Here is a 23,174-nt window from a genome sequence, read left to right as displayed (position 1 = left end):
CAAACAACAAAACCCCAAAAAACTAGATCTCCAAGTTTGAGACTATGAAAGCTACATCTCTGAGCAAATCTTGTGTTTAATGACATCTAGCTTTCGGCCAAGAGCAGTGGCTTTCCTATTTTTTATTAACACCAGCAGCATCATTAGTTTAAGGTGTTTTGGTACTTGATCCCCCACTTTTATGAATTCAAAAAAAAGAAGAAAGCATACCCACTTGAATGTAGCTGAAGCTACCGTGCAGGAGTGCTGTCTGCTATTTTCCAACCACAAATAAGGGCATGGTGCCAGATGCCAAATTATTACTTGTGATGCTCTTTCTGATGCGTAGACCTGACTAGACCACAGTCCCTAGTTAATTCAATAAAATGCTAATCTAGGGGTTGCTCTGAAGTTATTTTGTAGATATGATTAAGGCCCACAATTGGAACTTTGTGTGGGAGGTACTCCTAGATATCTGGGTGGGACTGATTGTACCAGCAAAAGGCTTTACGAGCAGAGTTGTAGCTTCTCTGAAGGAGAAATTCTGTCTGGCAACAACTTCAGCTCCTGCCTGGGGATTAGCGCCCGCCTTGCGGATTTCAGCCTTGCCTCGCTGGTCCCCAGTCACTTACACTCTGTTAATGTGCGTCTCCTACTCGTTCTTTTTCTCTGGTTCAACCATGACTCATACGTCACCCTATTAGAGAGGTGATTCCTGATCATTTTTTAATGAACAGTGTGATGCAAAGCATGTTTCCTAATTCATCCGTCTGTGCCTGTGTTACATGTTTCAAAAGGCTCTTTGCGATGTGAGACATGTCTCCATTTTGCAGACTTTTCAGTTGCGCAGCTGCCCTAAAACCGTACTGCTATAGCTGCTCACGGCTTTGCCATTTGATTTTTTTTCGGTCCAGGTTTTTCTTCAGAAGGGAAGTTTCATCTGGTAATTTTCTGGTCTAGAGTGTAGGGAGATAATGTTTCTGTAATTTTCGTTGTTTTGAAATTGCTCTGTTTGCTTTTTTGGAAGGAGAAAAGTAACGGCTGTGCATTTTGATGTGCTGTATGCAGTAGTTCGACGTAGGATCTGTTAGCACCAGGCTCACATGTGAATGTTCTAGAGCACCAGTCCAGAGGGGATGTCAGTTATGCTCTAAGTTATATTCCAGGATTCTGTCACATGCTGATAGCGTGCCAAAGCATATGGATTTCCATATGGTGTTTCTTTTGGGGTTTTTACCACCTGTAATCTAGCTGATTTTCATTCATTTAAATTTGTCCACAAGGTAAGCAAACTAAATATGGAAATGGAAATAATACGCCAGTGTTAAAACACTGAAGTTTGGGATGAGTTGCTGTTATTATAGTAATTGCCAAGTGACAAAAGTCATTAAATGAGTGCATTTGTGCTATAGCAGAAGTGTTTCTGTCACCTCATTAACAGCAGGGAGTAGGGTATCCGTTCTGACTTGTGGAGAGGGAAATTAATTTTGTTGTTTTATTGAGTCTCCACGAGAAGATAGAGATAGATCATTTGGGGCATCCTTAAAAGTAATAATAATAATGAATTTAAGTATGTTTTCATGGTTCAGGAATAATGGTATTGTGAATGGCATTTGGCATTTTGATTGCATCTAAAAGTAATAAAACTAGTTGCATTCTGACTGCATGATATTGCGGTTGTTTTATATCATCAAGAACCTTTGATTTCAGAAATGAAAAAAACCCAAAAAGCAAGAAACAAAACATGGCTCCATTGAACCATGGATTTCAGACCTCATAAAAATGCTTCTCGAAGCTCCAGACAGAGTTATTGGTTTCTATGTCAGCTAGCATTGTTTTACATTGCATCTTAAATGTTTTAGCTTTCCTTCAAAGCAGCTGTTGTAATAGACAGGGCAGAAATCATTGAAGATGTTTTTGTGCTACTGTCGTCATGTAAAAGCAAAAAGGTACTTCTCGTTTATGGTCTAGCCAACACTGGAAACTTTTAACCAGAGAGATTTTGTCGATGCCCACATGTTAGAGAAATTGAGGCATAATTATTGATAATTTGAAGCTACTTCAAATGCCAGATACATTAGGCATTACCTCCTTTTCCACTGAGAGCCACCTCCTAGGAACAGGAGATTGGTAGCTTGGACTGTTAGTGCAGGCTCCTTTTGCTGAAATTCAGTGATGACTGGAAATGGGGGTGGGGAAAAGTTCTCCTAAACCAGTGATAGAACTGATGGTTGCCAGCTAATCAACACAGCCAGCCCAGTCAGCCTGCACGAATGTATCCTCCACCATATTCATAGGCCCTGGCACAGTGTCTGGAACAAAGTAGAAAAACCATATTTTCTTGATAAGAAAACTCACGTTTTTTATATTTATTTATTTTGGCTGCACCTGCAGCACATGGAAGTTCCTGGACCAAGGACTGAATCCTTGCCACAGCTGTGACCTATGCCATAGCTGCAGCAACTCCGGATCCTTAACCCACTGGACCCAGATGGAGATTGAACCCACACCTCAGCAGCAACCTGAGCTGCTGCAGAGACACCACCAGGTCCTTAACCTACTGTGCCACAGTAGGAACTCCTCGTGATTTTTTTTTTTTTTACATTTAAATATTTCTGAAATCAAGGCACGTCTTCCCTTTAATATGTTGTATTTACCCATATCTTTGAAGACTTTTATTAAATATTTGAACAAAATGTGTTTGAGATATGAAAGGAAGGGAGCAGAACTTACCCTTCCTCATGCCTAATCTGTTTGCTTTTTGCAAGGTTGAAGAATCATTGGGTTAACATGCACTGGGGTCTAAAACTACCCTTGGCCTAGTGGGTAGGTAACATTGGTCAAGTTACAGTATCTCAAGCATAGATTATTCACTGATAACATGGGGACAGCATTTTATGTTTTATATGCTACTCGCTTTATAGGCTTATTATGAGAATCAAAAAGATAACGGTTATAAAGTATTTTATAAAGTATATCATATTACATTTGTCTAATTTTTTTAATCCCCCTGTTCCAATTAATTCACACGTTTTCCTCCTTCGCATTTGGATTATATCTAATCTTCTACTAAATGAATTTCCTGTCTCTGGCTTTTATAGAATGTGTAGAGTAGTCCTGAAATAATATTCCAATTATGTTACTTTCCTTTTCAAAACTTCCTCATGGGGTCACCTGTCTATTCCACCAGCTGTTATTTCCTGCTCCTCTTCTTCTGCCCATTCCATTTCCTGAACTACTTGCTGTGCTTCAGACTCTCTGCTTGCCACCTCTGTGCCTTTAAATGTGCTGTTACTTCTACCTGGAATCCTGTTGTCTTTTTTGTCTTTTAGGGCCGCACCTGTAGCATGTGGAAGTTCCCAGGCTAGGGATCGAATCGGAGCTACAGCTGCCAGCCTACATCACAGCCGCAGCAATGCAGGATCCGAACCGCATCTTCAACCTACACCACAGCTCATGGCACCGCCAGATCCTTAAGCCACTGAGTGAGGCCAGGGATCAAACCGTATCCTCATGGATGCTAGTCAGCTTCCTTTCTGCTGAGCCGTACGGGAACTCCGCTTTTCTTCTTTGTACACTCAGTTTGTATCTACTCAATAAAATCTGACCTGTCTTTCAAAGTCCACCTCAAACATGATTTTCTGCCTTTAATTATTCCCTGTATTTTATCAGACCCAATTTTTTTTTGTCTAGAAATGGCATAGATAATGGGAACCAGAATAAGGGTTGGCCGCCAGGGGGAGGCAGTATGACCCAATTTTTTTTTTTTGTTCCCAACACAGCGAGAGGTTTTATTTTACTATTGGAAAATGGAGAGTTGCGGTAGATTTTTATGTGTCCTATAGCCTGTCATCCTCTGGTGTCTCCTTCCCTCACCCACATCCCTTCTGTGGTGCTTAAATTTTCCTTTACCTAATAAGTAGGTTGTATGTAGATCTGTAAGTTTCCCATTTCACACAGTGTGTGTGTATGTATGTATGCATATATATAATGCAAAATTTAAAGAAATATTTTTTAAAATAAATCTTATGATTTCTTCATGAACTAGGCTGTATAGAGGAATACAGAGATGAACTGTCTTGAAAGTAAAAATTCATTGTGTATACTGAAAAATTTCAGTTTATCTGTTAGTAAATTTAGATTTTTACATATCAGCTTTTCTTAAGTGATACTTTATTTCATGGTAGATGGAAATGTCTATATAGAGTGTCACCCAGGCCTGTTCCTGAAAACTGTAAAATGCTTACAGACTGTATTATCACAGGTTGATCAGATTTTAAGTTTTAGCTCTCAGTATTCCTTGTTTGTTTTTTGTTTTTTAGGGCCTTGCCTGCAGCATATGGAAGTTCCCAGGCTAGCGGTGGAATTGGAGCTGCAGCTGCTAGCCTAGATCACAGCCACAGCAACACAGGATCCGAGCCACATCTGCGACCTGCCTCACAGCTCATGGCAATGCTGGATCCTTAACCCACTGAGCGAGGCCAGGGGTCCAGCCTGCATCCTCATGGATACTAGTTGGATTCATAACCCACTGAGCCACAGTGGGGACTCCCTTGGCTCTCAGTAATTTAATACTATTCTCTAAAAGTCTTTATTGTTAGGAAGGGTTGATTTAACAAGAATCTTGAAAAATACGTTTACACTCTAAGTTCCCAAGCCCGCTACGCCAAAGTAGAATTGCTATAATCTTGGTCAATTTCAAAATAAATTAATCTCTGGTGGAGAATTTCATTGCTATATCCTCCAGCCTCCAGTACTTGGGCTGTATCTGTGCCAATCTGCCTGATCTATGCTTCAAAATGTGCAACCAAATTGACTCCCCCCCCCCAACCCCCAACAAAATTACCATGAACCAGAATTCCAATCACAGGGCTCATTTCCGATATTAGGTTTTGTGGCTGTTGTCATTTCCTCTTGGTTACTGCACTTGAGCGTGCTCTGTCCCTAGTCCCGTCTGATGCTGCAGGCTAGCATCCTGCATGTCACTTTTCATCAGTAGAGCTCCACCTGATTTCTTGGAGTTTAATTTCTTCTCTTTCCTATTCCTTTAGCTCCTTATGCATTAACAGTTATCACACTGTATTGTAATTTTTAATTTATGTTTTTTTCTTCAACTCAACTGTGAGACCCTAATGGGCAGGAATCATGTCTGTCTTCTTGTTTAAAACCCTGTGTCTTGCACCCTACATGCCGTGAGTGTGTGTGGAATCAAAAGATGGATAAACAGTCAGAGGATTCCTCATCTTCTAACTCCCCTTCGGCATGGCAGTATGTCGTGAAATAGAAACCCCCAGGACTGCTAGGGATGAAAAAATGTTTAGGAAAGCAGTGGATTAGAAGTTATTGGCAAAATTGGATCTAGCCTGTAATGCCCCTTGGGTATGGGTTAATTCCTATAACACAGAATGATCTAGGCATGTTATTTATCTAAATAACAATGAGCAAATATTTATTGAGTCTCCATCTGCCTAAGGGACTGTACTGGATGCGGCTATTCTGTGTAGAGACTGAAGCATATCAATAGATTATAAAGCTAGCAATCATTAAAATGCTGACTTTCTTTGCTGGCCGCTGAGCATGTGATGGTTAAGAAGATGGTTGTACATTAGTCATACGTTAACTGTCTTCCCAGGTAAGACATTTCATGTTTCATTTTCACAGCTAACCTGTAACTTTATTCTTTTTAAACTGCATTTCTTTCTTTACAATAGTAATATTTTTGAGTAATACCTATGTGCTACTATTTTTATTTTTTTTTAATTTTTTTTTTTTTGCTTATATTCAAAGACATTAAGTTTGACCTTCTAAGAACTTAGCATTGCATTCAGAAGCCTCAGAGTCACTTGAGACACATACACAGAGAAACAGCCCAGACTTTAGAATCAGACTGCATGGGTTGAAACTTTGGCAGCACTAATTCAGCCACATGATCTTAAACATAGTCACTTTAGCATCTCTTTGCTGTTTCATCATCTACAAAACAGACTAGAGTCATATCTACCTCCTGGGTGATGCTGAGGATTAAATGAGAAAATGCAAATAAGACTTTTTTTTTTTTTTTTTTTTGGCTTTTTGCTATTTCTAGTGCCGCTCCCTTGGCATATGGAGGTTCCCAGGCTAGGGGTCGAATTGGAGCTGTAGCCACTGGCCACGCCAGAGCCACAGCAACTCGGGATCCGAGCCGCGTCTGCGACCTACACCAGAGCTCACGGCAACGCCGGATCGTTAACCCACCGAGCAAGGGCAGGGACCGAACCCGCAACCTCATGGTTCCTAGTCGGATTCGTTAACCACTGCGCCACGACAGGAACTCCCCAAATAAGGTTTTTAACAATGGTTGTTAACTAATTGAACATATATCCTATGTGCAACTGTTTTGAAAATAAAAATTCGAGTTTATCTAGTCCCGCATAGCCCAAAACATGTAATTTTGAATTTTCAGAATTTTGGATTTTTACCTTTTATATGTAGCTATATAAGGTAGGTCTGCTTTTATGACAGAAGTCTCTCATAGAAATGGGATGTGTGCATCACTGAGGGAATTACAATTGCTTGAGATGATTTTTCACTGACTTCAGTTTTCTTGACTGTTGTTGCCCATAGTTAAGTTGTTGCAGTGTCACTTGGTACCTGTGCTCTTTAACTTGTCACCAGATAGGTTCTTAATGGATTGGTGTAACTTTAATGAAATCCAGTCTAGCTGAATCACTAAACCTGCTTTCTCCTAGAAGGCTCCTTACTGGGACCTGACAGATCACCTCTCCAGAGCCTTTGGACATCCAGGCTCTCTAATCCTTCTCCATAACGAGTTTTGTGCTGGATGATAAAATATTCATGTTCAAATAGGTTCTAAACTAATTATCTGCAGCCCACAGTTGCCACTGCAGTCGTTTGCTGTTAGCTTGGCTCAAGTTAATGGCTTGTATTTCAGTACAAATAGTCCCTTCTGGCTGTTGCTGTCGCTGATTCTTATCCTAAATGGAATTTCCATACATATCTAGAGTTAATTCTTCTTATTTTGAAAGGAGATTTCTTGCCCTCCTTTGTCATTCTTTTTTTTTTTCCTCCCATTTTGAGGTGAGCTTAATTTTAGTTGACCAGTTCCTCGTGGTCACCTCATCTTCAATCTCGCATCACTGCCAAGTTCACGACTCCCATGCTGGCCCGAAAGAGGAAGTCAAGTCCCAGCTTTACATTTAATAAGGATGTACCATGTTAGTTTTTGGAAGAAACAAAATAAGAAGCACCACAGTAAGGAGGAGTTTCGGTGTGTAAGAGGAGCCTTTTTACTTAAACGCTAAAGACCTACGGAGGAGGCATTATGGTAGGAATGAACCGCTTTGGGAGGAATTATGGGGCTATTCACACGAGGGGGATAAGGCCCTAGTGGAGTATTTTTTTGTGGGTGTTGATGGAAACGATGACGGAAATGCTGAGAGAGTGGTTGGATTCAAGTGCAGAGGCCTGAAGACTTGGTCTTGGTCTTGGGGGCATCCGGAGTGGGCAGAAGTGAAAAGGAAAGGCGCCAAGCCAGCAAGGAAGTGTTCTCGATCCCTAAGGACTGGATTGAGCTCCCTGCGAGGGGCTTTCTCAGAGGCTTCCTGCTTCCCTCTGTTCAAGCAGTGAGGGAGGGAGTGCGAATGCCGTTAAATCAGAGAAAAAGGAGCTGTTAGGCAGCTAGAGGATGGGCCTTCTTGGGACTTTGTAAGTGCCTCTCGCCCCAGTGTTGCTCATCTAGCCCTTCAGAGGAGAGCAGCTAACCTAAAACAGTTAACTGACCATAGAGGCAGCGAGCGACCCATCCTTTCACCATAAACAACACACATTTTATTCAGCCTGACTTCCTCAGAGTGTTGTGGTCATCACATGCCTTTATTTATTTATTTTTTGTCTTTTTTTGCTATTTCTTTGGGCCGCTCCGTGGCATGTGGAGGTTCCCAGGCTAGGGGTCGAATCGGAGCTGTAGCCTCCGGCCTACGCCAGAGCCACAGCAACGCGGGATCCAAGCCGCGTCTGCAACCTACACCACAGCTCACCGCAACGCCGGATCGTTAACCCACTGAGCAAGGGCAGGGACCGAACCCGCAACCTCATGGTTCCTAGTCGGTTGTTAACCACTGCGCCACGACGGGAACTCCCATCACATGCCTTTAAATACCACCTAGCCTCGTCTCTTCCTCCAAGAAAAACAAACACAGCAATCTTAGGTTGCATATCGGTTCTCTGCCAGTGAGCTGATTGTGCCATATGCATGTTACAAATTGCCTTGGGATTTCTTAAGCCCAGTGCTAATGATTTGATCTTAAAAACAAAGCTTTCCATTTTCACGAACTTTTAAACATTAGAATTTTTTTTTTATTTTTTTTTTATTTTTTTATTTTCTAGGGCTGTGCCCACCGCGTATGGAGGTTCCCAGGCTAGGGGTCGAATCGGAGCTGTAGCTTCTTGGCCTTCGCCACAGCCACAGCAACACCAGACCCCAGTCGCGTCTGCTACCCACACCACAGCTCCCGGCAACGCTGGATCCTTCACCCACGGAGTGAGGCCAGGGCTCAAACCCACAACCTCATGGTTCCTAGTCGGATTTGTTAACCACTGAGCCACGACGGGAACTTCAGAATTTTTTTTTAAATAAATAGAGTTATTAGAACTAGTCCGGATGTTGAGATGCAGGTGTATGGTGCGTAAAGCATGCATGATTTTGATGGCGCTCTGAATAGTAAAGAGGATTCTCCTGATACTAACTGCCCAAACCCAACAGCTTGTTCTTCATTGTACTTAAAAGAGCACATGCATTGGGAATGAGAGTGTTTTCCCCTCACGCTTTGCTTCTGACCTTTGTCATATGTTTGTTAATTCATCTGCTTTTTATTCCTTGATCAAAGCTGAAATATGTCTTTTAAAACACCCATGGTGAAATGCTTCTTGAAGGGAAATGTTAGATGGCATTTTGGTTTACTTTCTTTTTTTAGTAAAAACATTTTGCCCTGGAATCTGTTAAAAATGTAATTCTCAGGAAATGTGTAAAAGTAAAATCTAATAACTGCATTAGTATTGTGGCTTTCTGGAATTTAGATATAACTTGAAATTAAAAGAGTTACTGAATATTTTAATTCACATTCGTTTTCTAGGTGCAGCTTCAATAATAATCAATTTCTTCAATGTAATGTATGAATAATGCATGAAATACCTGTGGCATTTGGGGGGAGGGAGTAAAATATTGACTCATTTAATGGGAAGAATGTGTTTAAGCTAACACCTCCCCATTTTAATGGTAGAACAATACTTTTGGCAATTACAAGCAAATGTTATTCATATTCCTTTTTTCTTTTTTTTTTCAATTTTAAAGGAATTAATTTAAAATGTTTCTGATGGTCCCCATAAGCTATGCTTATGCTCACTGAAGGGATATGAGATAAAAATTTTATCATGGAATCCTGATTGTTTAAGATGTTTGACAGTTAACACTGCTGATACGTCTTCAGATCATTTCATAAATGTGCAGTTGCTCAGGAGGAAAACGCTGCTGCTGACTGTCCTCAGAAAAAAGCATGAGGGGCAGAAAAATGAAAGTCTGCGCTCAGCTCTGGTACCCCAGGGTCCCATGTGACCAACTTGATTAGCTTCTATACTCTTTTAAGACTAAAGGGCATAAGAGGAAATAGATGATAATGCACAGTAATGAAGTTTTAAACAAATTATCCTGAACTTTGGTTTACATTTGGTGTGTTTCTATTTTTTTCTTTCCAAATTGCCTGCTGTTAATCCTTGACCATTTTTCCATAGTTTTTGTTAATTCGTATATGTTATGTATAACTTTTCATGTTTTCAGGTATAGCAAAATCATTTTCTTCCACTGTAATCTGCTTTTTTAAAACCTTGTTTAGAGTATCTATTATTGTGCAAAAGTTTAAAATTTTGTCACTTATCGTCTTTTTTTCTTTACAGCTTAGTGCTGCTTCTTCTTCTTTTTTTTTTTTTTAAATGGCTGCGCCTGTGGCATATGAAAAGTTCCCAGGCTAGGGGTCGAATTGGAGCTGTAGCTGCCGGCCTACACCACAGCCTCAACAGTGCAGGATCCGAGCTGCGTCTTAAGTGTACACTGATCTCAGGGCAACATCAGATCCTTAATTCACTGAGTGGGACCAGGGATCAAATTCGTGTCCTCATGGATACCAGTTGGATTCATTGCCACTGAGCCCAATGGGAACTCCTCTTTACAGCTTCTTGATTGTTAATTTTGTTTAAATAAAGCTTCCCTACCTCAATATTAAAAAAACATTTTTCTCTAGACTGTAAATTTTTCCTTATTACAAGTCTTTATGCACATTCAGTGTTTCTTACCATATCTAGGTCTTTAATCCATATGGAATTTATTTTGGTGTGAATGTGAAGTAGAACTTCACCTTAATTTTTTGAGATGTGAAATTAGTGAACTACCCACCTTTTATTGATCAATCCTGTTCTTCCTCCATTGGTTTGAAATATATTCTTTTTTGTCTTTTTTTTTTTTTTTTGTTGTTGTTGTTGTTGTTGTTGTTGCTATTTCTTGGGCCGCTCCCGCGGCATATGGAGGTTCCCAGGCTAGGGGTTGAATCGGAGCTGTAGCCGCTGGCCTATGCCAGAGCCACAGCAACGCAGGATCCGAGCCGCGTCTGCGACCTACACCACAGCTCACGGCAACGCCAGATCGTTAACCCACTGAGCAAGGGCAGGGACCGAACCCGCAACCTCATGGTTCCTAGTCAGATTCGTTAACCACTGCGCCACGACGGGAACTCCTGAAATATATTCTAATCCCCATATGCATAATTAGGATTTCTTGATTTTAGGTGAAAAGGAACCAGCTTAGTGAGCTTAAGCCAAAAAGGGTAATTATTATTATTTAAAAAAATTTATTATAATATAGTTGACTTACAAAGTTGACCCCTAGCCTGGGAACTTCCATATGGTGCAAGTGTGGCCCTAAAAAAATAAAATAAAATAAAAAAAGCTGAATGAGATGTTTGTATATTTTGGAGACTAATCCCTTGTCAGTCACTTCATTTGCGAAGAATTTCTCCCATTCTGTGAGTTTCTTTTCTTTCTTTCTTCTCCTCCTCCTCCGCTCCATTTTTCTTTCTCTAGATTGCTTTGGCTATTTGGGCTCTTTTGTGTTTCCATACAAATTAAAAAATTTTTTTTTCTAGTTGTGTGAAGAATGCTTTGGTAATTTGATAGGGATTGCACTGAATCTGTAGGGTGCCTTGGGTAGTAGAGTCATTTTGACAATATTGATTCTTCTAATTCTAAGCATGGTATTTCTTTCCATCTGTTTGTATTGTCTTTAATTTCCTTTATCATTGTCTTATAGTTTTCAGAGTACAGGTCTTTTGTCTCATTAGGTAGGTTTATTCCTAGGTATTTTATTCTTTGATGTGATGGTAAATGGGATTATTTCCTTAATTTCTCTTTCTGATCTTTTGTTATTAGTGTATAAAAACATGAGGAATTTCTGTATATTAATTTTGAGTCCTGCAACTTTACTGAATTCATTGATAAGCTCCAGTAGTTTTCTGGTAGCAATTAGGATTTTCTATGTATAGTATCATGTCATCTGCAAACAGTGACAGTTTTACTTCTTTCCTAATTTAGATTCATTTTATTTCTTTTTCTTCTCTGATTGCTATGGCTAGGACGTCCAAAACTATGTTGAGTAAAAGTAGTGAGAGTGGACATACTTGTCTTGTTCCTGATCTTAGAGGAAATGCTTTCAGCTTTTTACTATTGAAAATGATGTTAACTGTGGGCTTGTCATACATGGCAAATATATGTCGTATATTATGTTGAGGTAGGTTCCCTCTATGCCAGCTTTCTGGAAGTTGTTATAAATGGGTGTTGGATTTTGTCAAGAGCTTTCTCTGCATCTGTTGAGATGACCATATCATTTTTATTCTTCAGATTTTTATTTTTTTTGTCTTTTTGCCTTTTCAAGGGCCACTCCCGCGGCATATGGAGGTTCCCAGGCTAGGGGTCGAATCGAAGCTGTAGCCACCGGCCTACGCCAGAGCCACAGCAATGCAGGATCCGAGCCGCGTCTGCAATCTACACCACAGCTCACGGCAACGCCGGATCGTTAACCCACTGAGCAAGGGCAGGGACCGAACCCGCAACCTCAGATTTTTAATGTGATGTATCACATTGATTTTGTTGATAAGAAGGGGGTGATTATTAAGAAGAACGGTTTTTTTGTTTTGTTTTGTTTAATCAGAACACAGAATAGTTAATAGTGGAAACAGCTATGGCCAGTGACTCAGATGCCATCAGATTTTCTTTGTCTTCATTTCTCATCTCCACATACTGGGTTTTTCTTCTTACTATAAACTTGTCTTTTTATAAATGGTTCCTTAGCTATTCCTATACTCAGAAAGGGACTGATTCTTTTCATCTCTAGTCCAAAAATCTCAGTTTGGGTCAGCTCCCTTCATTGTTTTCTGGAAATTAAGTCATGTAAAAACATAGCCAGCCCAATGAGAACCATACAGAAGAAGGCACATACTAAAAGGCTAATACTTCCTTAAATGCTTACTGTATCTTAGGTATTTAGTTCTGGTTATAGGCTCTCTAGAAATGATAAATAAGCTGTTTACCCTTGCCAGTTCCAATTTAAGGCCATGTGCTGTTGTCCTTACAAAACTGTAGGACAAGCACCTTCTTATTTTTTTTTTCTTTAAAAAATATTATTGGGGGGAGTTCCCGTCGTGGCACAGTGGTTAACGAATCCGACTAGGAACCATGAGGTTGCGGGTTCGGTCCCTGCCCTTGCTCAGTGGGTTAACGATCCGGCGTTGCCGTGAGCTGTGGTGTAGGTTGCAGACGCGGCTCGGATCCCGCATTGCTGTGGCTCTGGTGTAGGCCGGTGGCTACAGCTGCAATTAGACCCCTAGCCTGGGAACCTCCATATGCTGCGGGAGTGGCCCAAGAAATAGCAACAACAACAACAACAACAACAACAAAAAGACAAAAGACAAAAGACAAAAAAAAAAAAATATTATTGGGAGTTTTCATCGTGGCGTGGTGGTTAACGAATCCGACTAGGAACCATGAGGTTGTGGGTTCGGTCCCTGGCCTTGCTGAGTGGGTTAAGGATCCGGCGTTGCTGTGAGCTGTGGTGTCGGACGCAGAGGCAGCTCGGATCCCGCGTTGCTGTGGCTCTGGCATAGGCTGGTGGCTACAGCTCTGATTCGACCCCTAGCCTGGGAACCTCCATAAGCCGCAGGAGCGGCCCTAGAAAAGGCAAAAAGACAAAAAAAAAAAAAAAAAAAAAAAAATTTTATTGGCTGGTATTCTTCCAGATGAAATTTACAATCAGCATGTCAAGTTCCATTACACATCCCATCATTTTTTTGCTGAGAATATATTGAACTTCTATATTTATAAGCTGAGAATTGGCTTCTTATTCTGAGACCACAATCGTGGTATGCCTCTTTATCTTTTTTTTTTTTTCAATATTTCTTTTGTGCTAAATTGTCTTACATGCTGTATTAGTGTCAAATGAATATTCATTCCTAATTTGTACTTAAGCAAATAACTGCTTCATAGAATAATAATAATTTAGCCAACACATGTGAGTAAAGGAAGTAAACAAAGGTTTCCTATAATCCTGGCACTCGGATAACTGTTTACATTGAGAGAAATGATGGGACTGCATCTTCCACAGAGGGCAAACCTTTAGGATACAACAGATGGCACTTGTGTCAGTTAGGAATGCATTCCCTTGTAGGTAACAGGGAACCCGATTACAGCAGGAGTTTATTATTACTTTACATAAAAACTCTGAAGATTGGCAGTTAGTTCAATGCCTAGGTGAAATCAGCGCTGATCCTGTTTAATTCATTTGGCTTTTCTCTGGTGGTCACAAGATCGTTAATGCAGTGACAGTCGTTGCATTCATGCTTGAGGCAGAAGGATAGGGAATGGGATATGTCAGTTTGTTCCCTTGTCAGAAAAATGAAAGGTATTTCAGGTCACCTCCCTTATGTCTGCTCATGTGACCATTCTTCTATACAAATAAGGTTGACAAAAGCAAGCATTTGGCATTTTAGTCTCTGTCTTGGGAAGTGGGGTTGATTGGCCTTGGGTAGCCAGTCAGCATCTTTGCAAATAATGCGAAAAATCACCCTTGAAAATATCTTAAACTGTGTAAACCCAGTTTTGTACCATAGATGATTAAGTTTCTCTCTATCTTCTTTAATCATTATTTTCCTGCACCCCTTAATTAATTCTTCATTTTTTTAAAAGTTAAAGTATAGTTGACTTACAGTTCTGTGCCAATTTTCGCTGTACAGCAAAGTGACTCATATATATGTGGGTCACACATACATACACACATGTATATACACATTCCCTTTCTTACATTATCTTCCATCATGGTCTATCCCAAGAAACTTGATACGGGTCCCTGTGCTCTATAGCAGGACCTCATTGCTTATCCATTCTAAATGGAATAGTTTGTATTTACTAACCCAAACTCCCCATCCATCCTGCACCCTCCCCCTTGGCAACAAGCCTGTTCTTTATGTCTGGTTAATACTTCATTTTTTTTTTTTTTCCTCTCAAGGATTGCTAAGAAGCCATTATTCCTACTTGCCTACTACCTGTCCAGAGTCCTAGAAACAATAGAACTCATTTACATTTCATTCCCATCAGTTTTAAATGTCATTCCTTGACTCTTTAATCCTAGATTGCCCTGGCCATTCCTTTTTAGTCGGAATAGTGTGTCTCTTTGTGTTTGTCCATTTGTTTTTACTGTGAAGAAATGGTTGAGCTTCAGTAAAGGGTGCATCTGCTCTCTTCTGTTCTGGACTGCCCTTGCCCAGGGGTTGGTTTCTGTTCAGATGATAGGAAGACAGCAGCTGCATGGGACCATATCTGACTTCTGGATTAGAGAGATGCTCATGGGGCGTCTCTGATGCCTGAGTTCCATGTTACTAGGGTCCTTTGCCTCCCAAAATTGCAGCTTTGTGCTTTTGGTTCCCATGGTTCTCTAAATCCCATTCATCTGGCACTTCCAGACTTGTCATTTTCATTAGGTCTCATTGCTTCAGCAGTCAGGGCATACCCCTGACAAATAGAGTTCTTTCTTACCTAGGAGAAATATTAGCTTTATTTTAGCCATGGCTGTTTTCACAAGTGTGTAAAGAGCTGGAAAATTGCAATTAGTTTCACATAAGCACAGCTGAAATATTCTTGTTTTGTACTAAGGCAATAAAATGAAAGAAGGATTGAGGCCACTCAGTCATGGGAGTTTCTAATGATGGAACTGATGCATTATGGGTTCATGTATCTTACTGGGACCTTGTTACTTACAAAATCTAAAATAAAAGGATCTTAATGTGTCCTTAGTAATCTTCATGCCTCTTAATAAGAGCTTTTAATTTTTTGTCCCTGAGTCATCACATTTCTGTATTGCTAGCCCCCCTGTGGCCAAACTGAATACTTTACTAATTAATTTTAATAATAGAAAGACTCATTAGGAATGCTGTGGTCTGTTGGGGTAGATTGTTGACTTGCCAAGTCACAAAGAGGATGAAATCATTTTGGTCATTGTGTCACTTAAAAAAAAAAAAAAGCGAAATGACTGTTTTAGGCCAAGAAAGGCTGTCAGTGGCTAGCATTTGGGAGGTTGAGTATTATATTTCATTGGTTTGATTTGTCCTGCTGGGGTGTCACTCTCTGGCACTAGTGATCATTTTTAATTGTCATTTTTAATGACAGATGAAATTGAAAGAGACTGGAGTGTTAGAAGGAAAGCTGTGTTTTTAATTGTTAACCTATCCAGAATGAAATAGGCTCTTTTGGGGGATATATGTAAACAGATATATGTTTTTAAAAAGTAAATCAAAACTGGGCAAATTCTGTGTGGCTCAGCAAGTTAAGAATCCAACTAGTATCCATGAGGATACGGGTTCGATCCCTGGCCTTGCTCAGTGGGTCAAGGATCTGGCCTTGCCATAAGCCGTGGCATAGATCACAGACATGGCTTGGATCCTGTGTTGCTGTGGTTGTGGTGTAGGCCGGCAGCTACAGCTCTGTTTCTACCCCTAGCCTGGGAACTTCCATTTACCATGCGAGTGGCCTTAACCCCCACCCCCGCCCAAAATTGGGCAATTCTCTCTCACGAACATCTATAAGCATTGAGTTTAATGGCCCTGCAGGTGCTCTTGGCTGAGAGGTTTCTAGTTTTATTGTTCCAGTTTCCGTCCACTCTCATCTGCCACTCTCTTTTCTCTTTTCTGCCGTTGCCTGGGTCAGATGGGTTTGTTTGTGTAGAAAAACTAAGAGACACCAGTCATTTTTAAGAACCTGAAGACAGGCGTGCTTCTCTGTTAAAGCCTTTTCTTCCAAACACCCGTTAATAATTGAATTGAATCTGCACAAGCTGTAGCCTAGTTATGGCGGTTTGAGTGGGAGGCATCTGATACGTGGTCTGTCTTGCCAGTGTTTTCATGGAAGTGGATTTGCTAAAACCAGTGGGCATAAGTTGGTTGGAGGCAACTCCTTTCCTAGATGAAGACCTTGCAAAATAGGGCCTTAAAACATAGTGGTTCAAATATGCACGTTTACACCTTCAACATGAAGGCAAAACTTGGTGATGATAGAAATGTGTTTCTACAAAACTGCCAGGAATTGAATTAATTGCATGTTGAGACTCCTGTATTTTGACCTCAGCCACTTTGTCCGTCTGAGTTTTCTTGTTCAATTATTTCTTTGGGCGTAATTCTATAGAAGTGAGTTATATTTCATTTGTTTGATTTATACTGGTAGGTTGTCACACTCTGGAATTAATGGCCATTTTTAATGGCATATGAAATTGAAAGAAACTGTGAGAAAAAATTAAGCTTTTGAGACTTTGTTTTGTTTTTGTTGATGTGGGCATGACTCAAATTGAGCTTTATTGAACGATCATTTGCGTTGCAGGAATTCTTTTATTTTGCTTACTCAAATCAAAGTTAAGTTCCCACCTTTTTGCCCTCTTGCTCAACTTATTTTAAATAAGAAATTAAATTTGATATAATAAAGATGTTTCAGTTACTGGATATCATACTATGAACTGTACCTTCTAAACCAACTTGTAGTGATCCTCTTTGAAAGTCAGGACCAGTTGAAAGGCTAAATTTCGGTGAGTAATTGACTGGTAGAAGACAGGCTAAGATTTTCACTGTTCATTCAATAATTCTTCAAGGTTTATAGTATGTTAGGCTTTTGACATGTCTTGTGAGGAGAGAGAGGAAAAGAGATATTAATTATACTCGCAATGAGCATTGCCACAGAGATTGCAAGTGGAGGCCTGTGAGCTGAGGTTGCTAAGGTTACAACCAGCTGTTTGAATGGTATTGTTCAAGGAGCTCCAGCCAACTGCAGATAACCCAGGGGTCTCATCTGGTGAGTGGGGAATTGCGAAGAAATCTCTAATTTTGTGACTGGTGGGGTTGGTTCATCCAGTTGTACCATGTTTAGTTTTAGAATCATAATGACTCAGGGAAAGACTTTCCCATTCAGAACTAGAGCAAAATGGAGCTAAGTGGGAGCCAAGGGAGAAGCTTATCCCATGGATTGGGCATGGGTGGTGGCGTGCCTCTGGAAGGTCATAACTGGGTGGGCTCTGCCAAGCATGGTGAATCCTGGACCTAATGTCTTATTCTTGCTTTTCTCATCCGTGAAATGATGGTAGTTAATAGTAGTAGTTACCTTATGGGGTTATTATGGGCCTTAAAAGAACATCCATGGAGAATTCTTCAAAGGGTGCCTGGGACATATTGAATGTTCAATAAATATGTTGGCTATTATAGATCCTATCCACTCAAAGGAGTTAACTTTGACAGACTTGGTTAGAAATGGCTCCAGGGAGAGTTAAGTCTAAGCCAGTGGCTCTCCAGCTTAAAGCATCAGAATCAGGATGTTTTTAAACTGATTGCTGAGATCCACCTTCAGAGTTTTTGCCTGGGTTTTGATTTTGGTGTAGAGTTGCCAGATAAAACAGGAGGCTCAGTTAAATTTGAGTGTCAGATAAACAGCAACTAATATTTAAAGTATGTCCCATGCAATATTTAGAACATACACTAAAAAAGAAATTCATTGTTTATCTGAAATTTGAATTTAACTGGGCATCTTGTTTATTGTTTTGATTTTGCGAAATCTGACAGTTGTAGTCTGTGTGGGGCCTGAGAATTTGCCTCTTAAATGAGTTCCCTCCCAGGTGACATAGCTGCTGCTGGTTCAGGACCACACTTTGAGAACCTCTCAGTAGCTGGCCTGGCTAGAACTAAGGACTGTGATAATAGACTTTCAGATAATTGCAGTGCATGATGTAGATAAAGTTCCCTGCAAGTTCAAAGGATGTCAAAGAAAAAAATGCAGTAATGTTAGTGTCAAAATCGTGACAGTTCAGTGGGGACTACAGCTATGTGGTGTGATTTTTAAAAATAAAGAATATGAAGTCAGTGTCATTTATGAAGATATGTAAATGCATTGGCCTAAATGAAGTAAAAATAATAGATTCCATTTTTTAGCATGTTTTTAATTTAGCCATATCTTCATGAATTTCAGATTTATAGCCTTTTAATGCCAGGAATTGTATTTTAGGTTTGGGCTGAGAGGGCCAAGGGCCAAACTTGAAACTCATCTGTTCTTTATATTTTCTAAGTCAGAGACTAGAAATTAGTCACACAAGAGGGAGTATCTGAGAGTAGTTATTTCATAAGCTTTAGAGTTGGACAGTTATTTAGCCCCAAATCCAGTTTTTCATCTGTATAGTGGAAATAATAATATACTTATCTCCATAGCCTGGTTGTAAGCTTGCTCTCATATGAGAGGACACATGCAACATGGCTTAGCATGGAATAAACACTTAAATGTTGGCTAAAATAGGATTAGGATTAACAAAATTCAAATCTTCATTTTGGTGGATAAATTTTTAAGCTATTGTTAATAAATCCTCTGAATCAAGTTGGGTTGGTTTTTTTTTTTGTTTTTTTTTTTGTTTTTGTTTTTGTTTTTGACCAAGAAACAGCATTGATTCATGACGCAAAAATCAATATGCATTAATTAAAGATGCATATTTAAATGTAGTCCCTTGGTTTATTATCTACTAGATTTAGCTTCAAAAATGCAGGAACCATGCTCATTGTCTTCTCTGTTTTATCTTTACTGTCTCGACCAGTGTTTTTCACATAATCCGGTACTTGTGGAAAGAGTGAAGGATGACTGCCATTGGCAAACACTTTCAATAAACTGTTTTTAAAGATTTTATGGATGTAGGTAATCTTGTTATATTGAAAGAGTAAGTTTTTATGGCTATAATGTTAGACCGAAGGTTTAGAATATGTAAAACAACAAATCTGAGCATAAATTCAGAATCACACAAAGTACCAAGAAGAAATGGAAAGGTTTTTACACATTTTTTTAAAGTACTGATGTGAGAATAGAAGCACTTAACTGCTGTTTCCTTCTTCTTTTTAATCATTTAATATACTATGTTACCTTAAAAAAAAAAAAAACTAGTTTAAAAAAGCCAATGTAAATAAGTAATACATTCGCATGCCTCAGAATTCCAAAGTTTAAAAATATAAATTGTAAACATCTCCATGCAACCTCTAATACCAGCCGTCTTGTTATCTTTCCCACTTGAAACTAGTATCATTAGCTTTTTTTTTTTTTTTTTTTTTTTTTTGTCTTTTTCTAGGGCTGCACCTGTGGCACATGGAGGTTCCCAGGCTAGGGGTTGAATCAGAGCTATAGCTGCCAGCCTACGCTACAGCCACGCCAGATCTGAGCCGTGTCTGTGACCTATACCGCAGCTCACGGCAATGCCGGATCCTTAACCTACTGAACGAGGCCAGGTATCGAACCTCAACCTCATCATTCCTAGTCAGATTCATTAACCACTGAGCCACGATGGGAACTCCCTCATTAGCTTTTTGTTTGCTTTCAAAGATATCTTTTGTGTAAATAAGCAAATATATGTGTATTCTTTTCTCTCTTTTTTACATAACATGGTAGTACATTATAAATAGTTTTGAACTTTTTGTTTCATTTAATATATCATGGAGTTTTCTTTATTCTTTTTTGTGATAAGAGAGTATTTCATTGTATTTATATCACTACTCCCCTATTAGTGGGAATTCAACTTGTTTCTGATCCTTTGCTATCATAAGCAAAGCTGCAGTATGAATGTCCTTTCATACTGTATGAATGTATCTGAATGCTAAATGCCGGAAGTAGAGTTTAGGGGTCAAATGACATGAACATTTGTGATTTTGATGGACACTGTTCTACTGCCCACCATAGTGGCACTATGCCAGTTTATTGTGGTAGTGCTCAATTTATACTTTTGCCAGGCCATGTTTGAGGCTGTTTCTTCACATTCTTATCAACACATTGTATTACCTAACTCTTAACTCATTCCTATTCTGATACGTAAAAGACTGTTTTGTTTTAGTTTGAATTTGACTTTTTCTTGTGAAGGTCAACATTTTTTCATACATTCAAGAACTTTCTGTATTTTTTGTGACTGTCGATTTTGTTTTGAGTAATTTTTAATTGTATCATTTTCCCGTTTTCATTGATTTGTAGGAATTCTTTATCAGACAAGTTAGCACTTTGAGATAGGAGTTTCCAATTTTTTTCCATTTATCTCTTGATTTTCCTTACCATAGTTTTTTCATCAGAAATGTTTGTTAAAAAAAAATATCAGGCTTGCTTGCCTTTTGTTGGTTTTGGTTGTTTGTTTTCTATGACACAGCTATAAAAGATTTCTACTGGCTTATAAGGTTATAATATGAGGAATTTATATGATAGATTATGTAATGTAAATTACATTACATATATATAGTTAGAAGGAATTTATTCATAATTTCTCTCATTACTTTTATAATTTCTTTTTTTGCTTAAAAATTATTATTATTTTTTTTTGTCTTTTTGCTATTTCTTTGGGCCGCTCCCATGGCATATGGAGGTTCCCACGCTAGGGGTCAAATCGGAGCTGTAGCCACTGGCCTACACCAGAGCCACAGCAACGCAGGATCCGAGCCGCATCTGCAACCTACACCACAGCTCACGGCAACGCCGGATCGTTAACCCACTGAGCAAGGGCAGGGACCGAACCCGTAACCTCACTGCGCCACGACGGGAACTCCTGCTTAAAATTTTTTAATCCATTTGGAAATTATCTAAATATAAATTATGAAAAAATCATTTGACTTATGCTTTGACTTTGTTCTACTTGTGACCTCACTAATTTTTTTTGTGTACCATTTATGTGCTAGGAACTTTGCTAGATGCACTTATAGGGCACCTTATTGCTTGGTAGGGTGGATAGAATTTGCAGAAGCATGATATGTACAATGGTAGAGATGTTTGGGAATGCGCGCACACACACACTCACAATTAGTGGTTAACGCTTTCTGTGTCAAGGACAGCATTCGGGAGTTCTTGTTTTGGCTCAGTGGAAATGAATCTGACTAGGAACCATGAGGTTGCGGATTCGGTCCCTGGCCTTGCTCAGTGGGTTGAGCATCCCGCGTTGCCGTGAGCTGTGATATAGGTCACAGATGAGGCTCGGGCCTGGCATTGCAACAGCTCCGATTAGACCCCTAGCCTGGGAACCTCCATGTGCCGTGGGTGCGGCCCTAAAAAGACAAAGGACTAAAAAAAAAATAAGTAAATAAAGGACAGGATTCATACTGAGGAGATATGTAGACCCTACTAATTTTTGAAGTGATTAGTGTCTTGAAACAATTTAGATTTATAAGATGCTCACTGAAAAATTGATTTAGAAGAACAGGTACAGTCTGAGTTATAAGAATGATGAGCCTATTATGTGAATAGATTGATGATATAATTCACATTTATAATAAGTTTGGCATCCCTAGCAATAGATGCATATATATATATATATATATATATATATATATATATCTAGAAAAAAAAAACTAATGAGGAAAACTGGGGAAACTAACTTCAGAGAGTCAGTTTTCAAGATGGAGAGGATGGTAGTGTCAGAACAATAACATAACAATTTTATGATTTTGGAACTCCCTTTGAGAACCAAGAATAATTAATAAAGAGTTTTTAAAATGCCATTAAGTATTAATAAAAGAGAGCCGTAGATAATTAGGTGAAAGAATGACATAAGAAGTGATAAAGAGGGAGAGTTCCCATTGTGGAGTCCCATTGTAACCAATCTGACTAGGATCCACGAGGATGCAGGTTCGATCCCTGGCCTTGCAGTGGGTTAAGGACCTGGCATTGCTGTGACCTGTGGTGTAGGTCACACATGCAGCTCGGATCTGATGTTACTGTGGCTGCGGAGGAGGCCAGTAGCTACAGCTCACATTTGACCCCTTGCCTGGGAACCTCCATCTGCTGCAGGTGTGGCCCTCAAAAGACAGACCCCCCCCTCCCCCCAAAAAAAAGAAGTGATAAAGAAAAAGAAGCTTTATCACTTGAGGAAATGTATAACACTTGATACAATTGTTAAAAGTAAGCCGTGAGTTTTTAGTTGCTCTGCAGGACTTGTGTGACGGGAGCACAAAGTTGTGACATATGTCCAAAGCATGTAAGTGATCAGAGAAGAGCTTCTTTTTTTTTGTTTTTGTTTTTGTGTGTGTGTGTCTGTGTGTGGTTTTAAAGCTTTTTTCTTTTTGGCTATGCCCACAGCATGTGGAAGTTCCTGGGCTAGGGATCCAACCTGCAGCACAGCAGTGACCTGAGCTGCTGCATTGACAATGCCAGATTCTTAACCTGCTGCCCTACAGGAGAACTCCTTAAGTTTTGAACATAGGAAGAAATGTGTAAAGTGACACAAGCTTCAGAAAAGTGTATGAAATAGGATGTCAGGTACCAACAGGAAGTTATTTTCAATTGGAAAAGATACCAAGTTGTTTTCAAAGCAGAGTAGAGGTAAATAGCTTTGTAGTTAAACATGCGTTGGCCTGATGTTAATAAAAGAATAAAGAATGAAGAACATTCAGTATCGTGGGGAAAAAATATGTGGATTATGTTTCGTATATGTGTATGCCTGTGTGTGCCTGTGCACACAGGCACACACAGACACTATGGTAGGGCATTAAGTTTTGTTCCCGAGAGCCAAGAGAAGTATAAAATATCTAATAATTCTTCAATTTTTTGGTCTGTCTTCTGCATTTCACACCTGA

General features: G+C 39.6%; 1 protein-coding gene and 1 long non-coding RNA gene across 10 annotated transcripts in view; both read left to right on the top strand.

Moving 5' to 3' along the window:
• Nucleotides 1-23,174, top strand: part of EXOC4 (exocyst complex component 4) — a 799,095-nt gene that overhangs the window by 287,668 nt on the left and 488,253 nt on the right. The gene's annotated exons all lie outside the window — the stretch shown is intronic.
• On the top strand, nucleotides 12,154-15,542 carry LOC146394933 (uncharacterized). Its single transcript, XR_014833835.1, has 2 exons — nucleotides 12,154-12,710; nucleotides 13,020-15,542. It is a non-coding gene; the product is annotated as an uncharacterized LOC146394933 (long non-coding RNA).

Source organism: Sus scrofa, chromosome 18, assembly GCF_054392235.1.
Source record: "Sus scrofa isolate SSC_HxYL_T2T_F1_AM1 chromosome 18, Sscrofa_HxYL_maternal_Yorkshire_Landrace_v2.0, whole genome shotgun sequence".
NCBI lineage: Eukaryota > Metazoa > Chordata > Mammalia > Artiodactyla > Suidae > Sus > Sus scrofa.
This window is presented reverse-complemented; position numbering and strand designations above follow the sequence as displayed.